The 10,051-nt window shown below is 40.5% G+C and overlaps 1 pseudogene; it reads left to right on the forward strand.

Annotated features, from left to right (window-relative positions):
* Positions 1 to 1,357: 1,357 nt before the first annotated feature.
* On the forward strand, positions 1,358 to 5,494 carry LOC119785094 (annotated as a pseudogene).
* The last annotated feature ends 4,557 nt before the right edge of the window (positions 5,495 to 10,051 follow it).

Below are 10,051 nucleotides of genomic sequence, written 5' to 3' on the forward strand. Positions count from 1 at the left end.
GGTTGTTTTTTTATTGCTCAAATGTTTCAGTTCGGTTTTATCAGATCATAACAGATTTTTCTAAAAGATTATGGGAGGCTTTTATTGTCAGACCCAGGTTTTATATTTCACCATTCCTACTGTACTTAGTCTAAACATGTGGAGTACAGCAGATGTGTCATTGCATGTCAGGAAACAGTTCAGACCATTACCAAAATGACTTATGTATTACTATAGATTTTTGGCTGCCCAATTTAATTTCTCATCTTACCTGTTTTGAAGAGAACATGCAGTTATATACAATATAAAAAGCAGAGGAGAGAAATCAGCATAAGTGAAGCACGAGGGGGTGTATCAGTGACGCTGATCTATAAAAGTCTAAGGATGCAAATAGTCATATGTTTGAGATATTCTGCCTTGTTATACAGGAATTATTGTTTCAAAGCCATTCACCCAGCCTATACCTGTGTTGATGATTCAGAGAACAAGTGAGTTTTAACTTGTGGTTCCAGAATAAGTGTCTCAGTGAAAATGCACATGTGCAAATATGAAAAAAAAAAAGCACGTATCATATCCTTCCAACTCTCCACAATGCGGTATTTCCTGTTTGGCCAATATGTACATAAAATCTGATACAGTATGTTTAAGTTTGTGGTGGCGATCCAAAGGTTTCAGATACCTTTAGTTACAAAAGACTGAAAGTATCTAAATAAAATGGCTGACAAGTTAGTTAGTGGAAAGTGTTGGCCTTAAGACAAGGTGGGGCAGAAGAGAATATGGAAATGTAAAAATATACACAGCTTGTTTTAAACTTTGGTAATTTGATTCCACTAGAGAGAAGTTTCTTTGCTGTACATCGGGGTAAAAATCTTAAAAGAGCCTTAAAAACCCAGGTTATAAAACCTGGGTTTTTAAGGCTCTTTTATATAATTAACTTTTATATAAATAACTTTTTACTTGTTACATTTTAAAAAAAAGGGTCTCTAAGTTCATTATGTCGACTGTAATGCAGGATGCAATACCTTTTTATGGCCAGATGATGGTGTTAAAAGCATGTCATTTGAGAAATCTTAGTCATTAGACTGTGTGGGGGTATTTGTATTTGTTAGGGTTAGTGTGGTAGATATACTGACTATCTTAAACAATTCTAGTTAACGCCTCTAGGGGGAGCCAGCTACCTATGTTTAGGCAGGACTGTGGGGAAACAGGCAGTAGAGAGAGAGCGCCCGCTACGTCTAGAGGCATGTTCAGTTGTTCTGTGAATATAAGTAAATAAAGGGCACGAAGCCAAAGAAACAACCTGGTGTGATGATTGCTACAGCCACCGTAGGATATCACACAATTGGCGACGAGGATTTCAAGGATTGGAATTTCCCAGATGAGTCACGGAGAAGCGAGCTCCAGTGAATTCAACAGCGCCGAGGCTGAGGAGGTTTCCTTGCCGCACCGGGCTCCACCAGCACCTCCACCGCGGCAAGTAAAGATGGCGGCGGTGATCGGATCGGTAACCCCTTTTGATAATGCGACTCAGTCTTGGGAAGAGTATAGTGAAATGCTGGACTTTTTCTTTGAAGCTAACGATATTAAGGAGCCAGAAAGACGGAAAGCTGTGCTTTTAAGTAGTGTGGGTGCAACTACTTATAGCTTGCTGAGGAATTTAGTCAGCCCTGAATTACCAAAAGCAAAAACGTATGATCAGCTCACTGCTGAGCTAAAAAAGCACTTCAACCCCACACCAAGTGAAATTGTGCAAAGATTTAAATTTAATTCACGCATACGGAAGAGCAGCGAGTCAATAGCTGAGTATGTGGCTGAATTGAGGAAATTAGCCCTACATTGTGACTACAAAGATGCACTGTCAGAAATGTTACGGGACAGATTGGTGTGTGGAGTAAATGATGATTGAATGCAAAGGCGACTTTTATCTGAAACAAAATTAACTTTTGAGAAGGCTTTGGATTTATGCCAGGCGATGGAATCAGCTTCGAAAGATGTAAAAGAAATGCAGGGGAAGCTAGTCGAGGACTCTGCGCTGCATGCACGTGTACCAAAGACTCAAGTAAGTGTCCACAAAGTATCTGCTGAAAAAAGGCAACGCAAATTCCCTAGTTGTTATCGCTGCAAAGGCCAGCACAATGCCGCTGAATGCAAGTTTGCCACTGAACTGTGTCATAATTGTGGCAAGAGGGGGCACATTAAGAAAGCTTGTAGATCGAAGGCGGGCAATGTACATGTGCAGAAGGCAACGTTCAGAGGGCACAAAGGAGAAAGCAGGGGCCCAGGGAAGGAACAGAGAGCGAATCAACTTAGAGGGGAGGGAGAAAGTGATACAGAGGACACAAGTTTTCACACAATTTACAGCATGTCAGAAGAGCTGACCAAGGTCGCGCCCATCACACGCACCATAAATCTAAACGGAATGCAAGTAAAGTTTGAAATGGACACTGGCTGTGGAGTAACCATACTAAGCAAACAGCAGTACACACAACTGTGGAAGAAAACAGACACTGCAGAATTAAAGCCCTGCTCGCTAAAACTAAAAACATACACAGGAGAGAAGTTAGGAGTGCTGGGCATGACACAAGTGAAAGTGCAACATGAAAACAAAGAAAAGACCTTGCCTGTAGTAGTAGTGGGGGGTGAAGGACCAAATCTACTAGGGCGAAACTGGATAAAAGAGTTAGCCATGTTGGATCAGTGGGTGAATAAGGTAGAATTCCAGCCCAAGGTGCAGCTCGAGGGGATCCTCGAAAGACATGCAGAGGTGTTCAAAGAAGGGTTGGGACAGCTAAAAGGGGTCACAGCGAAGATTACTGTAGAAAAGGAGGCCCAACCACGATTCTTCAAGCCCAGACCGGTACCTTATGCAGTTAAACCAATGGTTGAAAGCGAGCTACAGAGGCTCCTGGAAGACAAAATAATCGAACCAGTGCAGGTTGCAGAGTGGGCGGTGCCCATAGTCCCAGTGCGGAAACCGGATGGCTCCATTAGAATCTGTGGGGATTATAAACTCACTGTCAATAGAGCATCACGGGTGGATCAGTATCCAATTCCCAAAGTGGAGGACCTTTTCGCACAGCTAAACGGGGGGCAGCACTTCACAAAATTAGACATGAGTCATGCATACCAACAGATCGTATTAGATGAAGAGTCCAGGAAGTATGTAACGATTAATACACACAAAGGCTTGTATACCTACACACGCTTACCATTTGGAGTAGCTTCCAGTCCTGCTATATTCCAGAGAACTATGGAGGGCATCTTAGGTGGGATTCCAAATGTTGCCATTTATTTGGACGACATACTTTGTACAGGACCAAATGAACAAGAACACCTGAAAACAGTGGAAGAAGTACTTCAAAGATTGGAGAAAAGCGGCCTAAGGTTGAAAAGAAGCAAGTGTGAGTTCATGGGAAAAGAGGTGACGTTCCTAGGCCACAAGATCAATGCTAGTGGTTTACACCCTCTGACAGAGAAAGTGGAAGCCATTGCAGAGGCACCTGAGCCACAAAATGTTACGGAGTTAAAAGCTTATTTGGGCTTGTTGAACTATTACCATAGGTTCCTCCCAAAGCTCTCCACGCTGCTGGCACCGCTACATATCCTGCTGAAGAAAGAAGAAAAATGGTCCTGGGGGCCCAAGCAGCAGAAAGCATTTGAAGAGTCCAAAGTACTACTTCAGTCCTGTAGTGTGTTAGTACACTATGACTCAAACAAACCTCTCATCTTAGCGTGTGATGCATCACCCTACGGTGTGGGAGCTGTACTCTCTCATCGTATGGCGGATGGCTCAGAAAGACCCATAGGGTTTGTCTCCAGAACTCTTAGTGCAGCTGAAAAGAACTACTCCCAGTTGGACAAGGAAGGCCTTGCTGTAGTTTTCGGAGTAAAAAAATTCCATAAATACCTGTATGGGAGGCAGTTCACAATAGTGACTGATCACAAGCCACTAATTTCACTTTTTAGTGAGATGAGAGCCATACCCCAGATGACATCTCCTAGGATTCAGAGATGGGCAGTCACATTAGCAGCGTATGAATACACCATCATCTACAAGGTGGGTAGGGACCATACGAACGCTGATGCACTAAGTAGGCTACCTTTGGATAGAGGAAGTGAAAACACGCCTGAGGAGGAGGAGAGAGTGCTGTTGTTTGAGGACATTGGCGTGCCACTGGTGAACGCACAGCAAATTAAGAAGTGGACAGACAAAGACCCTGTGCTAGCAAGAGTGCGTGAATACATCTTGAGAGGCTGGCCAAAGGTGAACAGTCCCGAGTTCATTCCATACGCCCGACGCCAGGATGAGCTCAGCACCCAAGAAGGATGTATCCTGTGGGGAGGACGCGTTGTGGTTCCACCACCTGGACGCAATGCTTTACTGAAGCAACTACACCAAGCACACCCAGGCATCACCCGAATGAAAGGGTTGGCCAGAAGTTACATGTGGTGGCCAAACATCGATGCAGAGGTGGAAAAGCTTGTGAAGACATGTACGACATGCCAGGAAAACCGGAACAGTCCTCCAGTGGCCCCATTACATCCTTGGGAAGTTCCTGATAAACCATGGAGGAGAATCCACATTGATTATGCGGGTCCATGGATGGGAAGAATGTTCCTGATTCTAGTGGATGCATACTCAAAGTGGATCGATGCATATTCTGTGAGTAGCTCTACATCTACAGTTACCATTGAATGTCTTAGAAAGAGTTTCAGTCAACATGGAATACCAGAAATCATAGTGTCAGATAATGGTACCTGTTTTACGAGTGAACAATTCCAAGAGTTTGCTGAAAAGAACGGCATACGTCACATCACGACGGCGCCCTACCATCCCTCTTCTAATGGCTTAGCTGAGACGGCTGTACAGACATTCAAGTCACTCATGAAGAAGATGGCAGGAGACTCTATGGAAACTAAAATGTCCCGAGCTCTGTTTAGCTATCGCATAACACCCCAATCTACTACTGGCAAATCACCAGCTGAGTTGTTGTGTGGTAGGAAGTTGAGGTCAACTCTTGACTTAATTCATCCAGACTTTAGAAACAGAGTACATGATAAACAAGAGAAACAAAAAAGTTATCATGACATGCATGCTCGAGTGAGAATACTTGGAGAAGGAGACTTGGTCTACACCCGCAACTTTGGCTCAGGACCAGCCTGGGTACCAGGAGAAATAACAGAGAAAACAGGCCCTGTGTCATTCCAAGTTACCTTAGGTAATGGACAAGTTGTGAGAAGACACATCGACCAAGTACGTGGCAGAAGCTCCACCCCACTGGTGACAACATCAGAAGTGTTAACTGACACCTCGCTTGAAGACGACGTCACGGAACCACCACTTCAGGTAGAACCTGAGGTAGCCGTCTCTAAGGATTCTACTGATCGCAGCACTGCAGCAGGAGCAACTGTGGAGGAGCCTGAGTCTTCACCTGCAGTTGACTCACCAGCTTTGCGAAGATCTCAGCGAACCCGAAGAACTCCAGAGTACTTAAAAGACTATATACACAATTAGTAGTGAGTTCCCCAGCAACAGGACTAGAATGCGTCCTGGAACTTCACTGGGAGGAGGTAGTCCACCCGAATCCCAAGTTAGAGAGTTATGTGTTGATGTAAAAAAAAAAAAAAAAAAAAGAAAAAAATTTTTTTTGTATGACACATGTTTTGAAAAAGTTATAAGTAACTGCTAGTTAAGAGTTAATTAAGGGTTCCAGGGTAATAAGTAAAAGACATCTTGTATAAAGGGCTATTAAAAGTAATTAAGTAGTTTAATCTAGAGGGGAGGGATGTGGTAGATATACTGACTATCTTAAACAATTCTAGTTAACGCCTCTAGGGGGAGCCAGCTACCTATGTTTAGGCAGGACTGTGGGGAAACAGGCAGTAGAGAGAGAGCGCCCGCTACGTCTAGAGGCATGTTCAGTTGTTCTGTGAATATAAGTAAATAAAGGGCACGAAGCCAAAGAAACAACCTGGTGTGATGATTGCTACAGCCACCGTAGGATATCACAGTTAGGCAACCTGTGGGGATTTATTATTGGGACCACTTAATTGGATCTTATTTTAAAAAAAAAAAGAAAAAAAAAAGGTGTGAATTCAGGTTAGGTTAGGGTTTGGTAAATGTTGGTAACTGTTAAAATTAGGGTAGAGGTCTAGGTTAGGCCATACAAATACATGGAAGTCAAGAACAGTCCCCATATATCAGGAAAACTTTGGCTGCAGTTGTGCAGCCTCGCCTTTGGTGGAGGTATCTGACAGGCCTCCACAGTGAACTCAAGTGGACCTCCAGTTTTAACCCGAACTGCGGTCAAAGAGGCTAGTCAGCAAATTATTAATCCCCTAAAATGTACCCTCTTTGGGATTAGCAAAGCTGCTTTTTTTCCTTAGTGTCATTTTTAAAAACTAGGTTTGTGTAATCTATGGAGGATTTCTTCAAACTTGTGAATGGAAGTGATCTAATCAATAAATCAAAGATTAAAAAAACAAGATCAGATTCACAAGAGTGCACCTAATAAGAAGCATCTTCTAAAGGGATTTTTTTTTTCATTATTGTGATGTAACTTTAGTGGTACCCTGTGAGCCCCCCGCACAGTGAAAAGGCCCCAGAGTCCAGGTCAGACATTGGGTCAAAGTTCTCTCTCCCTCATACTTACAAACAATGGGAGGAAAAAAGCACTGCAAAGAAACTTCTAATGGATGAAGGACTCTTGTTTAGTGTTTAGAAATGATAGAGTTAGATAACAGTACACTGTGCTACAGCTTTCCTACTACACAGGTGTGTATACGCCTGTCCTTTTAGGGAAACATAAGTCTGCCACATCAGGCTTTATCTCATAGCTTGCTTTAAGAAGGAGTTTGGGGGCTTTGTTGTTTTTTGTTTTTATATAAATGTTTTATGCACCCCTTATTCCAGTGTTTTACATAAAAGATCTAGTTAGCAATGTTCAATATTTTTTGAAATAACTGCTTTGTTATAAAGTCTTTGGATGAACATTTCCAAATAAAATGAGTCCTGACCCACTTGCCTATTCCAATATGCAGCTTTGCTCCTCATCAAACAGAGCAACATTATTCACTTGATCACCTTAGTTTTATTTATGTAGCAAAGTATATGTGTTCCACATCAAAACAACCTCAAAGATGACAAAATAAAGGACATAAGTACTGAAATTGGCCTCTCCCTGAACATGGAAATAAACACCTTATGGAAGAAGTGCTATCACAGATTCAACTGTATTACCTTTGAATTGGCAATGGTGTACTTCACTCCAAAGCTTAATGATTTATTTAGTGCAAGCATGCAAAACTGCGTCACTGCCCTGAGTGTGGCCGATCCTATCTTCCTCTTGGTGGTTCACAGTTATGAACAACTATCTACTTCTTTATCCATCCCGACCCACAAACCAAAAACACACAGCTTAAATCACAGACTCTATCGTGTTTTCTAGCATTCTGCAATTTACCTCTGTCTTATTTATTCAACAAAGGGGCCACAAACTGGATTGTAGACCTTCACACAACTGGTTAGAGGCTTGAAGTAAATTCTAAAATTGCAGATATGATTACCACTAAGTGTAGGATTGAATATGGTCATGCATGAAAGAAACACAGAGAAAGAAAGAGGAGGGAAATATGGTGTGACACATCGACTCCTGTCTGAGTTACAGCAGTGGCTGAAACACCAGCTTAAAGATGGATCATGATTTCTGACGCAGGAGCTAAAAAAAGAGGTGAGGAGTACAGGAAAAAGTGCTAAAATGTGAGAATCTGCTGACAATCAAGAAACTAAAAAAAAAAAAGTTTCTTAAACATGATAAGTTGAAAACATAACCAGGGCTCAAAATATATTTAAGTGACTTAAACAAACACAGATGGCAAATACTTCAGAGAGGCTGTTGAATGAACACCTCAGCTATGGCCTTTCTAGAGAAATCTGACTCATGGACACCAGGGGAGGGAAATGAAGTTGTCCTCTTGATATTTAAGATTGACACACATTTAGAAAAGCTTTGCAAATCAAACAACAAAGAAAACAGTGATTTCCTATAAAATTGTTTGCAATGACACCGATGTGTTTTGTGTGTGCTGCTATAAAAATCCAGGTTTCTGTACACTTTGGGAAGGTCCTCATCTTTTGCAGGAGTGTTGCAGCTGCAGGGATGGAAGAAGCTTCAGCCTTGCAGCAGAGTGGAACATTTATTTCAGATTTTCTTAAGTCTGATTTTTTTTATTGAAATAAGTAATCCATTATGAGTTAGCTGGTTGGAAGCTAACATCTAATTAAACGTGCAGTGTCTGTTTGGCCAACCTTAAACACAAAATGTAAGAAAGTGTAAATGTTTATACCACTGGAACAGAATGCTATTTAACTTCAATTTCACTGGAGCCTTTTGTTCCTACTTGTAATTTTCTGATCCTACACTTGAAATAAGTCCTACTGCTTTATCAATGGTCCAAATTTACTCATCACCATGAAACATAAATTTAACTTTTAGATTCCTAAACAGATAGTAGTTAGATTCTGTGCTTTCCTGGACTGGATAGGGATCATCAAACCAGCTCATCAAGCAAATTAATACAGGACAAATTTGGTTTGTTTATTTACTTTGATCAAATAAAACTTAAACTATGAGAGTCTCATACTGTTCACCCCAAAGGGCAAGTGACCTTCACATTTAATTTGCCCAGAAACAATTTTTACTTGCCCAGTATAATGTTTGATAAATATAGTTCCTAATATTCATTTATATATATATATATATATATATATATATATATATATATATATATATATATATATATATATATATATATATATATCAATGAAACATGTTTTTTAAATGTTTTTTGTAATTCAGTAAGTTTACAGGTACCTGGTGTGTATATGCATGCCTCAGATAATGAACTCAAGCCTACATTACCGTGTTAACATGCTTTCAATCCTTCCTGCACATTCTTTTCAAACTAAACTTTGCTTTAAACTGTTGTGTGCTTGGAAAAATATAAATTGTAATGTTAAAAATTCAAAAAGAACTTGACAGGTTAAAAACTTACACTACTACTACTCACCAATTTAACATGTTTAGCTCTATAACATTTAAATGCACCACTCCAATGTCTAAGAGAAAAAAAATTTATGACAATTTTAATAATGTATGACCACTGTACAGAAGACATGATAGATCGTTTTCAGTGATGTTGGTGATTTTAAAGTAATTTTGAGTGATAAATAATTTTTTTTTTGCGATCATTGTACTTGCCCGGCGGGCAAATGCAATGAAATTTGTACTCTCCCAACAATAAAAACTACTTGCCCCGGGAGATCGGGCGATGGTTAATATAAAGCCCTGATTTAGTTGCACAGACCTCAATGACATATTCAATATATAGGGGAGGATGTTCTTTGTCCGGGTGGATCATCAAAATAAGTGGTCCTCCTAATTGTCAATCATTCTGGTGATATGTTTACATAAGGCTGTCCTGCATGCTCGTCCCCATTTTAGCTCACGGTGGTGAGTCTGACATAGTGGAAAAATGGCAAAGTAAGCTTGTATGAGCGATGCAATTTTTAAACAGAGCGTGGATGAGGAGAAATGGGCTCGTGCATGCTCTCACACATGTTTAATAAGCATTCCCTCCCCTCCCTTTTGTTTTTAAAGTGGAGAGGGCGGATATTTTCAAAAATTCGCGAAAATCCTCCACTGTACCTTTAAGCTTAAACCAGGTTTTACGTGTCTGTAGGAGATAGAAGTGAGGAGGTCAAAGCCATTTGGTGTGAAGGTCAGCAAAAAGAGAAAACAGGAGGAAAAACATGCTCAACATGAAGGTAAGCAGAAGCGTGTCATTTTCTGTTGGTCGAAAATGTATTTTGATTATTGATAATCTTTTATAGCACTTATTTTTCTGTTTTAAGTTTTTTAACTCTTACTGTAATATTTATCTATATTTTGGACCTTTTCCTGACATACAGTAATAATTGTGGAGAGAACAATATTTCTTCAAAGCATTTTCCTACTCATTAAATAAATAAATAATGTAATTCTTCCTAATATGATTAATTCCTAGAAATTGA

The sequence above is a fragment of the Cyprinodon tularosa genome, unplaced genomic scaffold, assembly GCF_016077235.1.
Source record: "Cyprinodon tularosa strain WSP-4 unplaced genomic scaffold, ASM1607723v1 ctg24, whole genome shotgun sequence".
Classification (NCBI taxonomy): Eukaryota; Metazoa; Chordata; class Actinopteri; order Cyprinodontiformes; family Cyprinodontidae; genus Cyprinodon; species Cyprinodon tularosa.